This window comes from Aegilops tauschii, chromosome 2 (assembly GCF_002575655.3).
Source record: "Aegilops tauschii subsp. strangulata cultivar AL8/78 chromosome 2, Aet v6.0, whole genome shotgun sequence".
Taxonomy (NCBI): domain Eukaryota; kingdom Viridiplantae; phylum Streptophyta; class Magnoliopsida; order Poales; family Poaceae; genus Aegilops; species Aegilops tauschii.
In genome coordinates, this window is record NC_053036.3 from 651,615,269 (window position 1) to 651,633,798 (window position 18,530).

The 18,530-nt window shown below is 47.1% G+C and overlaps 1 long non-coding RNA gene across 1 annotated transcript; it reads left to right on the forward strand.

Moving 5' to 3' along the window:
• Positions 1-16,892: 16,892 nt before the first annotated feature.
• LOC120973930 (uncharacterized) lies at positions 16,893-17,578 on the forward strand. The gene is made up of 2 exons (XR_005769610.3): positions 16,893-17,220; positions 17,315-17,578. It is a non-coding gene; the product is annotated as an uncharacterized lncRNA (long non-coding RNA).
• The last annotated feature ends 952 nt before the right edge of the window (positions 17,579-18,530 follow it).

Below are 18,530 nucleotides of genomic sequence, written 5' to 3' on the forward strand. Positions count from 1 at the left end.
CCTCCTCCTGTCAGATCTTCCAACAATGCAGTGGTCAAGCATAATCCAAAGTCTGCAAAGGTGAACATGATGAATGCAGCTCAAGCGGAGGAATCTACTGATGTGATAATGGGTAATCTTCCTGTTAACGATATTCCGGCAAAAGTTCTTTTTGATACTGGTGTATCTCTTTCTTTCATTTCAAGACCTTTTGTTGCCAAGCATGAATTTGTGACGGAAAAGATCCCTATCCCGTTGAAGATTGTGTCTCCGGGCAAGCAAATGACTTCTAATATTTGTGTCCCGGATGTTTCCATCAAGATGGGCGACTATAAATTTCTGTCTAAACCAGTTGTTCTTGGTGACTCGGATATTGATCTAATTCTTGGGATGGACTGGCTTTCTAAGCACAAGGCTTAACTTGATTGTGCTGCCAGGGAAATTCAATTGACACACTCTTCTGAGGATGTGATTATTTTTGCCGCTCGTGATGAAACCATTCGGTTTTTCTCTCTCAATGAGAAGGGCGAATTGAATGCCATCTCTCAAATTCCAGTCGTTTGCGAGTATCAAGATGTCTTTCCAGAAGAGCTTCCGGGTATGCCTTCGCATCGGCCAGTTGAGTTCGTTATCGAACTAGAGCCTGGCACTGAACCCGTTTGCAAGCGTCCATACAAGCTTGGACCTAACGAGCTGAAGGAATTGAAGAAGCAGCTCGATGAACAAGAACGTCTGGGTTTGATCAGACCGAGTTCTTCTCCATGGGGTTGTGGTGTTCTTTTTGTCAAGAAGAAGGATGGCACGGACCGACTTTGTGTCGACTACCGTCCATTGAACAAGAAGACAATCAAGAACAAGTATCCACTTCCCAACATCAATGAGCTATTTGAGCAACTCAAAGGGGCTAAAGTATTCTCGAAGCTTGACCTTCGTATGGGTTATCATCAGATTCGCATTCGTGAAGAAGATATTCCCAAGACAGCATTCAGAACAAGCTTTGGTTCTTATGAATATACTGTCGTGTCTTTCGGCCTTGTCAATGCTCCTCCGGTGTTCTCTCGGATGATGAATTTCATCTTCAACCCCTATACCAATGAATTCGTTCTGGTGTATCTCGATGATATCTTGGTTTTCTCCAAGAATAAGCAGGATCATGCCAAACATTTGCGATTGGTGCTCGACAAGCTCAGAGAGTATCAATTCTATGCGAAGTTCTCTAAATGTGAGTTTTGGCTCGATGAAGTTCTTTTCCTTGGTCACATCATCTCTGCCAAGGGCATCGCTGTTAACCCCGAGAAGGTGTCCGCAGTTGTGAATTGGGAACCTCCTCAAAATGTCAAGTAGCTCCGCAGTTTTCATGGTCTTGCAAGCTATTGCCGAAGATTCGTTGAGAATTTCTCCAAGATTGCAAAGCCTCTTTCCAACCTCCTACAGAAGCATGTGAAATATGTCTGGTCTCCTGAGTGTGACGTTGCTTTCAACACTCTCAAAGAGAAACTAGTCACAGCTCCTGTCTTGCCTCCTCCTGATGAATCCAAGCCGTATGAAGTTTTATGTGATGCTTCTCTCCAAGGTCTCGGTGCTGTGTTAATGCAAGAGAAGAAAGTTGTGGCTTATACCTCTCGTTAGTTGAAGCCCAACGAGAAGAACTACCCCACTCACGATCTTGAGTTGGCGGCAGTTGTCCATGCATTGATAACGTGGAGACATCTCTTGTTGGGAAGACAAGTGGACATTTTCACCGATCACAAGAGTCTCAAGTATATCTTCACTTAGCCCAACCTCAACCTCAGGCAGACTCGATGGGTCGAAATGATTCAAGAGTACAATCCGAGTATCGAATATACTCCAGGCAAAGCAAATGTCATTGCAGATGCTTTAAGCAGGAAGGCTTATTGTAACAGCTTAATTCTCAAGCCTTTCCAACCGGATCTTTGTGAAGCTTTCCGCAAGCTGAATCTCCAAGTTGTTCCTCAAGGCTTTCTTGCCAACCTCATAGTATCTCCTACTTTGGAAGATCAAATTCGTGAGGCACAACTCCTTGATGCCATGGTGAAGAAGGTGAAACGTGGTATCGACAAGGGTCTTTCCAAATACAAGTGCTATCGCGTTGATGACAGAGACACCTTATTCTTCGAGGACCGGATTGTGGTTCCTAAAGGTGATCTACGGAAAGTCATAATGAACGAGGCGCACAATTCTCTCCTTTCCATTCATCCTGGAAGTACGAAGATGTATCATGACCTCAAGCAGTCGTATTGGTGGACTCGAATGAAGCGAGAAATTGCTCAATTCGTGAATGAATGTGATGTCTGCCGAAGAGTGAAAGCAGAACACCAACGACCAGCTGGTCCCCTCCAACCTCTTGCTATTCCGGAATGGAAGTTTGATCATATCGAAATGGACTTCATGACTGGATTTCCCAAGTCCAAGCGCGGAAATGATGCTATCTTCGTTGCCATTGACAAGCTCTCTAAAGTGGCTCATTTCCTTCCAATCAAAGAATCCATCACAGCAGCTCAGCTGGCAGAGCTATACACCTCCAGAATTGTCTCTTTGCACGGCATTCCACAATTGATTTCTTCTGACCGTGGAAGCATCTTCACCTCTAAGTTCTGGGACTCCTTCCAGAGGGCCATGGGCAATAACATTCGCTTCAGCACAGCTTTCCATCCTCAAACTTGTGGCCAAGTCGAGCGAGTCAATCAAATTCTTGAAGATATGCTCAGGGCTTGTGTCATTTCCTTTGGCATGAAATGGGAAGATTGTCTTCCATATGCTGAATTCTCCTACAACAACAGTTTCCAAGCGAGTTCGGGCAAGGCCCCATTCGAGATTCTCTATGGTAGAAAGTGCCGTACTCCTCTCAATTGGTCAGAGACTGGTGAACGCCAACTTCTTGGCAATGACTTAATCACTGAAGCTGAAGAAATGTGTAAAGTCATACGTGAAAATCTCAAAGCCGCACAATCGCGCCAGAAGAGTTACTATGATAGTAAGCATCGTGATGTAGCTTTCGAGATCGGAGACCATGTCTACCTCCGCGTCTCTCCAATGAAAGGCACTCGTCGCTTCGGTATCAAAGGGAAGCTTGCCCCTAGATACGTGGGTCCTTTCAAGATCATTGGCAAAAGAGGCGACCTCGCCTATCAACTTGAGCTTCCTTCCAACTTCGCGAACGTGCACGATGTGTTCCACGTGTCACACCTCCGCAAGTGCTTCAAGACGCCTGAGCGCACTATCAACTTTAAAGAGATTGACCTCCAAGAAGATTTGTCTTATCATGAGCACCCAGTTGCTATTCTCGAAGAAACTGAGCGCAAGACTCGCAACAAGTCAATCAAATTCCTGAAAGTGAAGTGGTCGCACCATTCCGACCGGGAAGCCACCTGGGAATGCGAGGACCATCTCCATTCCGAATATCCGGAGTTCTTTCAGTCCTAGATCTCGGGACGAGATCCTCTCGTAGTGGTGGAGTGTTGTAACACCCCGCATGTAACTTGCCATATTTGTAACTCCGACTCTTGCCATTTTCGGCTATGTGTTATGATTTTCCCTCCGTTGTCGGGTTTTGTCTTTCGTTTTGTATTTTGTCATGTCATGCATTTTCATATCATGTCATCATGTGCATTGCATTCGCATACGTGTTCGTCTCATGCATTCGAGCATTTTCCCCGTTGTCCGTTTTGCAATCCGGCGCTCCTATCTCCTCCGGTGCATCCTTTCGTTTTCTTTCGTGTGCGGGTGTCAAACTTTCTCGGAATGGACCAAGGCTTGTCAAGTGGCCTTAATGTACCACCCGGAGACTACCGGTCAAGTTTCGTTCCATTCGGAGGTCGTTTGGTACTCCAACGGTTAACCGGGCATCCGCAATGTCCATTTGAGTGTCCAGCAAAACCCCCCTCTAAAATCAGCCCAAAACCCACCAAACTCTCCTCCATTCTCTAGGTCGTTCGATCACGATCGTGTGGGCGAAAACCGCACCTCATTTGGAGCCTCCTAGCTCCCTCTACCTATTTATATGTGAGACTCCCGAAATACAACCGCAGTCCAAACCCTAGAAAAATCCCTCCGCGCCGCCGGACGCGTCCGTACCCCGCCGGACACGTCCGCCGCCGCGCCCCGACGAATCGCAAGCTGCCACGTGGCCCGCCTCCGGCCTCCCACCGTCGCGGCCCGCAGGCCCGATGCCCGCGCGCCCGCCGCGCTCCGCCGCCTGCTCCTCGCCGCGCCGCCGCCGTGGCCCCGCGCCGCCGCGCCGGGCAGCGTCACCGTCACCGCCGGCCGTGTGCCTCGCCGCCGCCCGAGGCGCCGCCCCGCCCGACGCCGGCGACCGCGCCCCTCCGCCGTGCCCGCCGGCGCTCCGCCCGCCGTCGCCCCTCCAGCCTCTCCTCTCCTCCCGCCGGTGAGCCGCACCGCCGTCCCGGCGAGCACCCGAGCCCGAGTCGCCGTCCGTTGCTCGATCTGATCTGGTAGACTCGTGTGTTTGACCTCTCCTCGCCCCTTTTTTTTCTCTAAGTCCTCAGATTTTCTCAGCATGTGCATTTGTTCGTGATGCCATAACTCCGTGCATGTAGCTCCGATTCGCGCGTGTAATATGTCAAATTGTTCGCCTCGTGATGCTCTTCATTTTGTTCAATTGTACCATGTTCATTAGAGGTCATCTTCATGCCCAAATCTCTGTTGGAATAGGGCTAGTTGCTGTTATTCTCTGGTTCTTGACAGAACTTGGAGATTTGTCATTTTTGTATCATTTAATCTGTGCATCTTTTGAGCATGTGCTCTACATGTGTTTTGAAGTATGCCATGTCATCTTTCCAAGGGTGTATGCCATGTATTTTTGTGATCGCTGTGGTGACTAGCACAAGCATGCAAAGTAGGCTCCGTAATATTTCTGATTTCAGGGACTTGGTGATTTCTCCAAGTCTTTGTCCGCTGTAATTTTGTTGTCATGTAAACTTGATGCTACAGAGAGATCCATGAATATTTTGGAGATGTTCAGTTAGGATGTTTTGTAGCCATAGTTGTAATAAATGCATGCCTGCAATTTTGTGCAATTATGGAGTACCATAGCATGACTCAATCTTGCTCTACTTTTGCTATAAAATATTTCTGGCAGATTCTTAACATGATATGCAATCTTGCCAAGCTTATTGTAGTTGATCCATACATGCTATGCAATTGTTCTTGCCACGGTTAGCTTCATAAACATGCCATCTTGCGGTAGGTATTCTTGGTTTGTCATGCATTTCTCTGTAGTGAGTGCATCAAGTTCACAAAGAGGCCTACATATTATTATTTCTGCCATGCTCTGTTTTCTGCTAAGTCTGAAACCTGATAACGAAACTTGCTATGTTTACATGCTTTCCATCATATCTTCTGGTCCTTTTTGGGCTTAAGGTCAGTAAGGGACTTTTGTCATGTGCATCTAGTAGAACACTTCCATGCCTTGTTTTGCTATGTTAAGTTCCTGTAGCATGTTGATTTCGTGCTCCGAACATTGCTACCTGATGCTGTTTACTGCCATGTCCAGTTTTTCACCAAGTCTGTGAACCTGTTATCTTTTGCACTTTTGCCATTCTTGTTTGAGCTTGATATGTTGTGAACTAGCCGTAGCTCAGTGTTCATCTTTTGTCAAGCATCTCCTGTAGATTACTGCCATGTTCTTTGTTGCTATGTTGGGATGCTGTAGCATTGTTGTTTGTTGCATTTGAAGTGCTATCATGCTGTTAATCGCAGATTCGTGTCATTCTTGTTTTGCTTGCCATTTGCAAACCGCGCATCCGTTTCCGGTGATCTTTATATCGATTTCGACCGAAATCATCTCATCTTTCCAGTGGCATGCTTGGTTTGCCAAGTTACTGCCATGTTCATCATTTTCCTTCCGGAGTACGCATATGCATCGCATATCATATCTTGCATATCATACATGTTTTGCATCATGTTGCTTGTGCATTTCTCGTTGTTGATTGTGGTTCCGTTTGTTTGTGTTCTTGTCTTGGGTAGAGCCGGGAGACGAGTTCGTGAACGAGGAACCTGTCGAGTACGCTTACGAGGATCAAGCTTTCGACAACTCTGAGAACCTTGCAGCCAAGATGACCACTCCTCGAAATCACTTCTATCTTTGCTATGCTAGTTGTTCGCTCTATTGCCATGCTCCGCTACCTATCACTTGCTATATCATGTCTCCCATTTTAGCCATGTCAGCCCTAATCATCCTTTCCTAGCAAACCATTGTTTGGCTAAGTTACCGCTTTTGCTCAGCCCCTCTTATAGCGTTGCTAGTTGCAGGTGAAGTTGAAGTTTGTTCCATGTCGGAACATGGATATGTTGCAATATCACAATATCTCTTATTTAATTATTGCATCTATATATTTTGGTAAAGGGTGGAAGGCTCGGCCTTATGCCAGGTGTTTTGTTCCACTCTTGCCGCCCTAGTTACTGTATACCGGGATTATGTTCCTTGAGTTTGCGTTCCTTACGCGGTCGGGTGATTTATGGGACCCCCTTGACAGTTCGCCTTGAATAAAACTCCTCCAGCAAGGCCCAACTTTGGTTTTACCATTTGCCACCTAAGCCTTTTCCCCCGGGTTTTCGCGAGCCCGAGGGTCATCTTTATTTAAACCCCCGGGCCAGTGTTCCTCTGAGTGCTGGCCCAAACTAGAGCCACTTGCAGCGCCACCTTGGGGAAACTCGAGGATTGGTTTTAGTTGTACGTAGTGTTCATCCGGTGTGCCCTGAGAACGAGATATGTGCAGCTCCTATCGGGATTTGTCGGCACATTCGGGCGGCTTTGCTGGTCTTGTTTTACCATTGTCGAGATGTCTTCTAAACCGGGATTCCGAGACTGATCGGGTCTTTCCGGGAGAAGGTTTATCCTTCGTTGACCGTGAGAGCTTATGATGAGCTAAGTTGGGACACCCCTGCAGGGTATTATCTTTCGAAAGCCGTGCCTGCGGTTATGAGGCAGATGGGAATTTGTTAATGTCCGGTTGTAGATAACTTGTCACTTGACCCAATTTAAAAATACATCAACTGCGTGTGTAGCCGTGATGGTCTCTTCTCGGCGGAGTCCGGGAAGTGAACACGGTCTGTGTTATGAATGACGTAAGTAGGTGTTCAGGATCACTTCTTGGTCATTGCTAGATGACGTCCGTTCCGTTGCTTCTCTTCTCGCTCTCATTTGCGCAAGTTAGCCACCATATATGCTTTTGCCGCGGCAGCTCCACCTCTTTGCACCATCTTTTCCTACTAGCTTAAATAGTCTTGATCTCGCGGGTGTGAGATTGCTGAGTCCTCGTGACTCACAGATTCTACCAAAACAGTTGCAGGTGCCGACGATGCCAGTGCAGATGATGGCGTCGATCTCAAGTGGGAGTTCGACGAGGAACGTGGTCGTTACTATGTGTCTTTTCCTAATGATCAGTAGTGGAGCCCAGTTGGGACGATCGGGGATCTAGCATTTGGGGTTGTCTATTTTCATCTGGATTTTGACCGTAGTCGGTCTATATGCTTATATTTTGGATGATGTATGATTAACATTTATGTATTGTGTGAAGTGGCGATTGTAAGCCAACTCTTTATTCCATTCTTGTTCATTACATGGGATTGTGTGAAGATGACCCTTCTTGCGACAAAACTACTATGCGGTTATGCCTCTAAGTCGTGCCTCGACACGTGGGAGATATAGCCGCATCGTGGGCGTTACACAGTGTCTGGTTCCGCTGCCTGAAAACCCAGCTATCCCACTTCTGACGAAGATGCTGGTTCCGGCGCCCTACCAGGTGCCGGAGAAGAAGGCCAAGAAGAAGGGCCAGGAGGCGCGAAGCGGCCTCCGCCGTGAAGGCACTTCGGATCCAACGTCCGAAGACGCCGAAACCCATTCCTCCCCCGCCGAGAACGACGAGGAGGAGGAAGAAAGCAATTCTCCCCCCGAGGGGGAAGGAAGAAAAGGGCGGCCTCCATGGATCTGGAGGCGGAGGCGTCCAAAAAAGAGAAGGTCTCCCTTGCAGATAATTCCGCATTGGGCACCGGTAGTAGCTCTGAGTGGCGCCCCAGACAGAAGCCCCTGGCCGAATCGTAAGTACTCAAAGGCACTTATGCACATATATATGTCCAGCTTCTTTACTTCGTGGTTTTAACATGTTGAATCATGCGCTGCAGTCCGGCTCACTCCCACCTCCAGCGATCCTCATCTTCAGGGAATTCGCTGGATCCAAATGTGATGGACAGCGAGTCGCCTCCGCCGGCCTCCTCCCCCAAACCTACGGACGACGCTGAAGTGTTGTCCCGAAGGACCCTCCCAGGCTAGGGAGAGGTACAGGAGGCCATCCAGGTGGCGCCAGAGGGTGATACCTTGGCGGCCGGACACATAGGGGAACAGACCCCCTTGGAAACTGGCGACGGGGGCCATACCAAATTCGGCCCCCAGCCGAATACTATTCCGGAGGCCCATGTGGCTCCAGAATCAGGTAAGCCACCTCCTTAGAAAGAGGAGGTGCACCTATTCCGCCAGTGACCTCTATCCACCCAGAGGCACCGGATAGTCTACTGGAAGCGCTTCAAGGTGCTTCCATTGTAGAAGAACACCGTATCCTTATGGGTACGGTGGTTGAGAGGGTTCATTGTGCCAAGAGCGGACTGACCGAAGCCTGCACCAGCCTTCTAACAGGCTTTGAGGTATGTGAAAAAAGAATGCCGTAGTACAGACAGTTGCCCTAAGACTCTGTCCGGTGTTCGAAAAGAAAGGCCGGACAGAGGAAAGGGTGATGCAGCAATAGTAGCGTAAGTATTTCCCTCAGTTTTTGAGAACCAAGGTATCAATCCAGTAGGAGGCTCCTCAAAAGTCCCACGCACCTATACAAACAAACAAGAACTCGCAACCAACGCAATAAAGGGGTTGTCAATCCCTTCACGGCCACTTGCGAAAGTGAGATCTGATAGAGATAATATGATAAGATAAATATATTTTTGGTATTTTATAATATGGATAGGAAAAGTAAAGATGCAAATAAAAGTAGATTGAAAGCTTATATGATAAGAGATAGACCCGGGGGCCATATGTTTCACTAGTGGCTCTCTTAAGATAGCATAAGTATTACGGTGGGTGAACAAATTACTGTCGAGCAATTGATAGAAAAGCGAATAATTATGAGATTATCTAGGCATGATCATGTATATAGGCATCACGTCCGTGACAAGTAGACCGACTCCTGCCTGCATCTACTACTATTACTCCACACATCGACCGCTATCCAGCATGCATCTAGAGTATTAAGTTCATAAAGAACAGAGTAACGCATTAAGAAAGATGACATGATGTAGAGGGATAAACTCATGCAATATGATATAAACCCCATCTTTTTATCCTCGATGGCAACAATACAATACGTGCCTTGTTGCCCCTGCTGTCACTGGGAAAGGACACCGCAAGATTGAACCCAAAGCTAAGCACTTCTCCCATTGCAAGAAAGATCAATCTAGTAGGCCAAACCAAACTGGTAATTCGAAGAGACTTGCAAAGATAACTTAATCACACATAAAAGAATTCAGAGGAGATTCAAATATTTCTCATAGATAAACTTGATCATAAACCCACAATTCATCGGATCTCGACAAACACACCGCAAAAAGAGTTACATCGAGAAGATCTCCAAGAAGATCGAGGAGAACATGGTATTGAGATTCAAAGAGAGAGAAGAAGCCATCTAGCTAATAACTATGGACCCGAAGGTCTGTGGTAAACTACTCACAAGTCATCGGAGAGGCTATGGTGATGATGTAGAAGCTCTCCGTGCTCGATTCCCCCTCCGGCGGAGCGCTGGCGAAGGCTCCAAGATGGGATCTCGCGGATACAGAAGGTTACGGTGGTGGAAATAGTTTTTCGTGGTCCTCTCTGATGTTTTCGAGGTACATGGGTATATATAGGAGGAAGAAGTAGGTCGGTGGACGCCCGAGGGGCCCACGAGACAGGGGGCGCGCCCAGTAGGGGGGACCCTCCACCCTCGTGGCCGCCTCGTTTATTTCTTGACTTCCACTACAAGTCCTCTGGATCACGTTCGTTCCAAAAATCACTCTCCCAAAGGTTTCATTCCGTTTGGACTCCGTTTGATATTCCTTTTCTTCGAAACACTGAAATAGGCAAAAAAACAACAGTACGGGCTGGGCCTCCGGTTAGTAGGTTAGTCCCAAAAATGATATAAATGTGTAAAGTGAAGCCCATAAACATCCAAAACGGGTAATATAATAGCATGGAACAGTCAAAAATTATAGATACGTTGGAGACGTATCAAGCATCCGCAAGCTTAATTCCTGCTCGTCTCGAGTAGGTAAATGATAAAAACAGAGTTTTTGATGTGGAATGCTACCTAGCATAATTCTCAATGTAATTTTCTTTATTGTGACATGAATGTTCAGATCCAAATGATTCAAAATAAAAGTTCATATTGACATAAGAAATAGTAATACTTCAAGCATACTAATCAAAGCAATCATGTCTTCTCAAAATAACATGGCTAAAGAAAGTTCATTCCTACAAAATCATATAGTTAGGCTATGCTTCATTTTCGTCACACAAAAATGCTTCCATCTTGTACACCCCCGATGACAAGACAAGCAATTGTTTCGTACTTAAGTAATCTCAAACTTTTTTAATTTTCACGCAATAAATGAACGTGAGCCATGTATATAGCACTATGGGTAGAATAGAATATGATGATGGGGATTGTGTGGAGAAGACAAAAAAGGAGAAAGTCTCACATTGACGAGGATAATCAACGGGCCAGAGATGCCTCTCGCCGCGCCATAGCTCACCTCCTCTGCTCCCTCTCCCGCGCGTCGCGGGAGCTCCCTCTCCCCACGCCACCGTCTTGTTGCTTTCCCGTCCTCGTTCCTCTCCTCATTCCCATGGGTAATCACGGCGAGGTGGTGTCCTTCCCCGAGGGCGGCGAGCTGGAGCTGCCCCTGTGCGTAGTCGACTACCTCCTCGCTGGCTGGACGCCATCGACCACGAAGCCGGTCTTCTCCAAGCGACTCGCGCTCGCCATGCTTTCCTGCCCGTCTTCGACGCCGCCACCGGTTCGCGCTACTACTCGCCGCTCCTGGTCTAGCCCCACCGGCGGCGCAACCGCACCCACAGGCTCCTGCCCGAGCAGCAGTACTACATGGACCGCTGGGGCCGCATGGGGGGCTTCGTCCCGGCGGGCAATGGCCACCAGCCGCCGCTCCAGGTGCGGGCGCAAGAGCACCCTTCAAGCGAAAGCACCATATGGCGTCTGGCGTGCTCCTCTGCCTCCACGTGGGCCAACGCTGCGACTTCTGCTCCAAGCTAGTCCATCAGTCTACATCCAAAGTTCCACAACTTTCTACTCCTCCCAGATTCTTTCTGTTGTTCCAATTCCACAACTTTCTACTCGTCCCAGATTCATTTTCTACTTCACACCACTATACTTTTTTTTTGCAATTCCACACGAGTACACTTTATCCTCTTTGTTTTAGCCAGCTCCGTTCTGCTCAGTGGCATAAAACGATGCGATTTTAATTAAAGAGCTGGGATGTGGTCTGGTCTGTAGCAGGGTTAGCAGCCAAGCAGGCAAATGTAACTACTGGGTGTATGTATGTGGTTCAGTACATGAGGGTGTTAGAGATTGGCCTAGGCCTAGGTGTGTTGCTGTCCAAGGGTAATGTCCCATTTTTTCAAGTTAAATCACCTTTTTATACTTATTGTCTTGCTGTTCTGTGAGCATTCCATCTTGTCTTTCGACTGCACAGGCAAAAGTGTTGTTGGTAATACAGTCTTCTCTTCTGGCATTAGCACTGGTAGATTACAAAAGCTCTGAAAAAACAACACACTGTCCAAGGGTAAATCTATGCTTAGGCTATCTATATATACTCTCAAATTATTAAGTGAGGAGTACCAACCAAATTTAGTTAGCAAACAAGTTTTGTTCTGGCTAAATTAAGTTCGAAGTACTGCCATTGATTCAGTTTACTATAGTCTGAATTCAGTCATCAAAATTCAGAATTTTTCATCAAAATTCAGACATTGGTACAACATATTTTACACAGAATGTAGCAAACAAGACAATATTCATAAAAATTCATAATGGATGGCCAGTAGCTGTTCTAGTAACTTAATAGACGGTGTAGTTACCATAAGAGTACAGAGTCTGTTGGGTTATTCAACTAAAGCATCTTCAAATGGTTGTGTCTCTGGATATAAGCTTTTACAGTCTTATAATGGGGAGATCGATCGATCGGAGCCTAGCTACCAGTTAGCATATTAGTGAGTGGTGGTGATTAACACGAGAATGAATCCATGGCCATGGGCGCGTCGGATCAGCTGGAGCGCCGGCTGGCGGGGCTGTCCAGCTCCGGAGGCTAGACCCTGTAGACCACGACGAAGAGGAGGAGCACAGAGCGGCGGTCCATCACCACCAGCTCGCCGCCGCCAGCGTCCACCGAGTCGTACTCGTCACCGTGCTCTTCGGTAGGGCTGGACGGAATGAGCGGGCTTTTCGGCCCGCTCGTGGCCCGTTAAGGACCGGACCGTACGGTCCAGGACCGGCAGAAAAACAGGTCGGTCCGGGCTGCCAATTTCGGCCCGAAAAAATCTCTGTCCGGTCCGGTCTTTAACCGAGCCGCTCGGTCGGACCGAGAAGACGCAGTCGCCGCGGCCATCAGCAGCCCCCGGGTGAAACACCGTGTCCCTGAGCTTCCTCTCTTCATCCTTCCTCTTCTCCCCATGCGCCGTAGCCTCTTGCTGCCGCTCGCCATTGCTGTCATGCATGCACTGCCGCCAATCTGGAGTTCTCGAGTCTCGACCACGGCCTCTACTCAAAGGAACGAAAGAACAGGTAGGAACGGGAACTGCGGCCGTGCCATCCCACGTCCACGAGCTGAAATCTTGCGAATGGGAACAGCCTGATCTAACTAACCTGAAACTAAGATAAGAGGTGGACATGCACACGTTGCATGGCACGTTATTTCAGCACCGCATGCACACCGGCCATGCGAACGCGTCGCTGGTGCCACCAGGAAGAAACTGGGGCGCGATCCCGAATGGTCTGAAGGTGACGCCGCCGCAGCTGCTGTTCGAGGAGTCCCTGCGTTTCTTCTCCATGAGAGCGAAGACTGTCAGTTCAGAAAATTCAGTTTCATCAGGTTCACAAAATTCAGTTCGTCAGTTTCGCCAATGTTTCAGCTGTCAGTTAATTTCTCGCGCATGTTGTCCCCTTCTTCAATTCACTCGCGCACGTAGTGTTGAGTTAAACTCTATCGTACTTAACCTGTCACTTAGTTTTTTCAGGAGTCAATTATATCGGTGGTGCTAGAACTTGGCGCAAATAGTCACTTTAGTGCTAGAACTTTCGACATACATTAAAGTGGTGCAAAAACTTATACAAACGATATTTGCACCGTATTTGCACGCCCAAGCCAAGTTTTTGCACCACTTTAATGTACGCCGCAAGTTCTAGCACTAAAGGGACCGTTTACGCCAAGTTTTAGCACCACCGTTGTAATTGACTCTTTTTTCAGTGCGAGAAGCACGCTAGTCCGTGTTGCGGCTGAATAGGCAGTAGTGTTTAACCACGGAGAGATTGACCACGAAATCCACGATGTGTCTGTGGGATGGCACGGTTATATGGAATCGTGGGTGATCAGTTTGTTACGAGCTGAATAAAAGGAAGAGCAGAAAATACGCAGACAGTTGTGCGTCGCAGAATCCTCTCCACTTAATGGGTTCGTGCGAGTCTTCTTCAACCTTTACTTTCTCGCGTGACCTCCTGTGTGTATTGATTCAGCGCTTGATCTATCAGGTAGCCCACCTCGTCGCTGCCTGCGCGCACATCGACGTCGATGGTTGGCCGGTCCATTCGGTCTGGCCCGGGCTTCGCCGTCGCCGGTCCTTGAAAGTAGGACCGTTTGGTTGCTCGGTCCGGTCCGGTCCGGACCGCCGCCGGCCGGTCCAAACGACAGCTCGGTCAGGGACCCGACCGGACCGGACCGTGTCCACCCTGACTCTTCGGGGTGTACGTCGGCAGCGGCAACCGGCAGAGGCGACGGCCAGCCACCTCCGATCGGCGAGTGCGGCGCTGGCGTGGCACGACAGATCCGCGAGCCGAGGCAGCGGCCGCGACCGCGGCATCCTGACATGGCTGGACGGCGACGACCCGCCGTGAGCCCGTGATGGCCGGCTAGCGCAGAGCAGCAGTGGAGAAGCCACCACCCCCCGATCCGACACCGCAGAGGAACCCTCTGTCGCCCAAGACCTGCGAGAACACGAGGAACGGCAGATGGCGGAGCCCCCCGCTCAAGTTCGGCGTCGACGCGGAGACGGCCGAAGGCGCGAGCAGCAGCAGGAGGAGATTTTGCAAAAAAAATCCCCGTATTAATTCGTTTAGACCTGGTGCTGATGAGTTGGCAGTCAACGCACACGTGGACAAGCCAGTCAGCTGTCAAATCAGCGCGCGTACGTATAAGAAATCGTAGATTTCACCGTAGGTGAAACCCTGAGACAAGTTTAGTGGCGTATTTTCGGGTATTTGTAACTACGGGGACTAATGTGGCCAACGCGACGAGTATGATGACCTCTAATGAATTTTTCTCAATCATTTTCTACAAACTACCTCTGGTTCATAACACTACTTGCTTTAGAATTTTGTTCAGTCAAACAATTAATACAAAGTGTGACCATCAATAAATGATTTGCAAAATAAAACTAGAAACGGGACTTTCAACAGCCGGGTGCCCCTACACACTTATGAACAGTAAATTCGAAAATTATGAAAACAAAATCTGAAACTTTCAGTGATCAAAGATGATCCAACTTTTGATGATCTTGCAATGTTTCAGCCCTAAATAAAAGTCGAGGAGCCCTCACAATAAAAACAAAATCACTGCTCAGCCCCAAATAACAATCGAATTTACTGTTCATGAGGAGTACTAGGTCTGTTATGAGATATAATTTCCTAATATTTAGTTAGTTTTATGTGAAAGAATGTACTCACAAAGAAATGGCGCATCAACACGTATAGCAAACATGCCCGTGCGTTGCAACGGGTGAAAATACATTTCTACCCCTAATACAATATGTATGACTCAAGACCTCATCCTGCTCATCCCACACATGCATAGGTCCACACACTATTTCAATACCGCACCCCACCTTTGTAGCCGCTTCTCTTACCTTTCACGCTCACCAACAGTGGCCACGGTGTTCATCAGATCATAACACGTCTGAACATGGTAAATCACAAGGCAATGAGATCAATCAACACCTGTAACTGAACCGTGCCGACACAAGTGAACGTTTAGAACTCAAAAAATAATCTAATATCACCGAGTAGGATGTGAGGGATGCCTTCCATATGAGTAATTGCTAGCATGCTTCGCTATGGAGAAAATGCCGGTTGGCATGAATCAGGGTTGGTCGGGTCTAGGGACTTTGAAGATGGATTGATTTATGGTAGGGTTCTTGGAACGACACTTCGAGAGATGGATTGTGTGAGATGAATTAGGAACTACGGGCACTGTGTGCATCTTATCGGAAATGAACAAATCAACTCCCCATGCTGTAAAGTGAACTTCCCATGTGGCTAAAATTGAATTAATTAGCAAAACACAAAATATAAGATCTAGAGGTGAGGAGCAAAACACGACGACAGATCATAAATGAAGGTAAATTGTTTTCTTCCTTCGAGTTAATTGTGTTGGCTTAATTTTATTATAGCCTAAAGTGGTACCTAAAGGAATAAATACTATTACAAAAATCAGTTTCCTTGATTCCAATCTTGGAAGCAAACAACACTGAAAAACCATATTGACAGAACAGTTGTCATCCTAATATCAGATTAGTGGCAAAACCAGGACATTCCGCATACCCAAAATTCATATCATGTGTAGTTACTTTCAAATCTGAGTGGATTAGTAAGAGCAAAATTCTGTTGTTGCTCGAGTAGTAACTTTTGTAGTGGATGAAACAAAAATATTTTCTAAAACTCATAGAATTAGTTGATATTAGAAGAAGAAGAAAAGAATTAGTTGATATCTTGGTGCAACAGGAAATTTAGAAATTCCATATCCATGTAACTGAATCTTCTGAAACTGTCAGCTAGCCAATTTATAACATTTCAGGAATTAATTGTCATGTATGAACCTATTTGGCTATTGTAGAGGAAGCATAAGATCATATAAGAGATGCGCATTTCAATTATCTTCCATGCTGCATTGAGAGATATGACACTATTAGAAGTTACAGAAAAAAAGGAACCCTGTATGAGTAATTCAGTAACTTTGGAGGGAATAAAGCTTATGTAACAAACAAATCATATTCAACCATATCGAAGGGAGATAGCTGTTGTGCAAGGAAAAACATGAAGTGCAAAATTCAGCACTGTAAGTACCTAGCTGGGCTCCGTGCTACACGTTGGTCGTAAACATCGACAGCAGGTGACAAAGTCTTGCATCTAGCTTGTGCAGAAACTATGCAAACAATATACTACTCAAGATAAAAAATTGAAAAAAAATGAAGATCGAATCTATTACTTAAATCCCCCTGGTTACTACAGAGGTCAGCCTGAATTTGAACTCTGTCATGCACAACACTATTGATCGAAGGTGCTGACAATGCGTCGCCCTGTCGCCTCGATCAAGCCCGTCTGCAATTGCTCACCGCTGTTTGAGTCAGGCCACACGCACGGCTATGCAACTGGATCCGTAGCGGATGACCAAGGCATGCACGTATGCATGCATCCGTGACTGGACCCGAAACCATGTTCGTCTGCTCTCTCTGGGATGTGGGATCCACGCCGGCTGGTCCACCCAGGGCCCACTGCCAGCAGTCCTATTTTTCTGTTTCACTCGGTTATACGGTTGCAATACAGTCAAATCGTATCTACTTTATCCCTACCTGAGCCTCTACTTCACCCGTGACTAGACCCCCCCCCCCCCCTCTCTGTTAACTCCTAGACCAGATCCAATCGGCCTGCCCCTCCCATCCCCTCCACAGCCGGCCACCGTTGCGAGATCTCCCTCCCAACCATGACATGGGTTGCGCGGCCCCCGGCTACACAACCACCGCGGCTGCTCGCGTGCTGGCCGTCGAGCGAGCTGCACCATGGCGACGAGCCGACGAGCACCGCCTTCTCCTTCCCGTCCTCCGGCTAGATCCACTCGGTGCCCCTCCGACGAGCTTGACGGCCATATCCATCCCGAGCAGGCGTTGTGGGCTTGCAAATTTAGGTCCCCTTTCTTCTATAAAATCTTTTTCTATTTTGCTTTGTTCTTGCTGCTCTCCTTTCTTTCCTTAATATTTTTGTTTGTGTTTTAATTCCAGTGCGTCTACCTACAGGCCGGTGTGGTGGATCTTGGATCATGTAGAACTCCAGCCATGCAATTTTGTTGTCGGTGTCATGAATTTTGTATAATTTGTTTGTTTCTTTCAGCTCTCCTTTCTACCTACATATTTCCGTCTTTTTTATAGAACTCCAGTGCTACTACGATGGATCTTGGATCTTGTAGAATGCCGTCACTTGCAACTTTTGTTGCCGGTCGTTCGGTGATATGGATTTGTGCTACAAGCCGTAGACCTCAGATTTTATTTTCTGGTCTCACTTCGTATTCTCGTGTGTGCATCCCTCCGGCCGCTGCCACTAGTAGAAAACTGGGCTTTGGTCACAGAGCAATATTCACATTAGTCCCAGTTCAGTCATGAACCGGGACTAATGTGAGCATTGGTTCCGGTTCATGCGGCCAGGGGCCTGCCGGGCTTCGTGGGGGCATTGGTCCTGATTCGTCCGGACCATTTGGTCCCGGTTGGTGGGTCAAACCGGGACCAATGGGCCACGCTCCTGGCCCACCACCCTTTAGTCCCGGTTCATACCACAAACCGGGACTAAAGGGCTGGTCCTAGTTGCGGCCAGTGTTTGGTCCCACCTCGCCAACCGAAGGGCGCTCACACCAGTTTATAAGCCCGTCCCTCTCTACCTTGTTGAGCTTCTCTCAAAGTGAAAATAGATGCCGTTATACAGAGAATTTGACCTAAATTCACAGTAAATTTCTTTGAATTTCATAGAAATTTATTATGAATTTAGGTTGAAATTTTCTCTGTAGGCGCATCTATGTTTATTTTTTAAGTAAATAAATAAATAAACCTTAATAAAATAAATAAAAATAAATAAACCTTAATAAAATAAAATAAAATAAACTATAGTAACTAAAATAAATAAACCTTAATAAATTAAATAAAAGTAGCAGCAGTAAAATAAATAAAAATAAAATAATTAAAATAAAATACATAAGTAATTAGAAATAAAATAAATAAGTTTTTTGTTGTAAGTAGAAACAAAACAAAACAAAACAAATAAAGCAAAAGAGAAACAAAAAACAGAGAAAAAAAATTATACCACCTACTGGGCCACCACGGCCTAAATACGACTTGAAACCCATCCATGGGCGAGGATTCAGGCCCGCAGAAGACCCAGTAGGCCCCACAGGCAAAGAGAACGGTTAGGCCCGAAAGCCTGCAGTTGAGAGGAGCTCGAGAGGGTGGG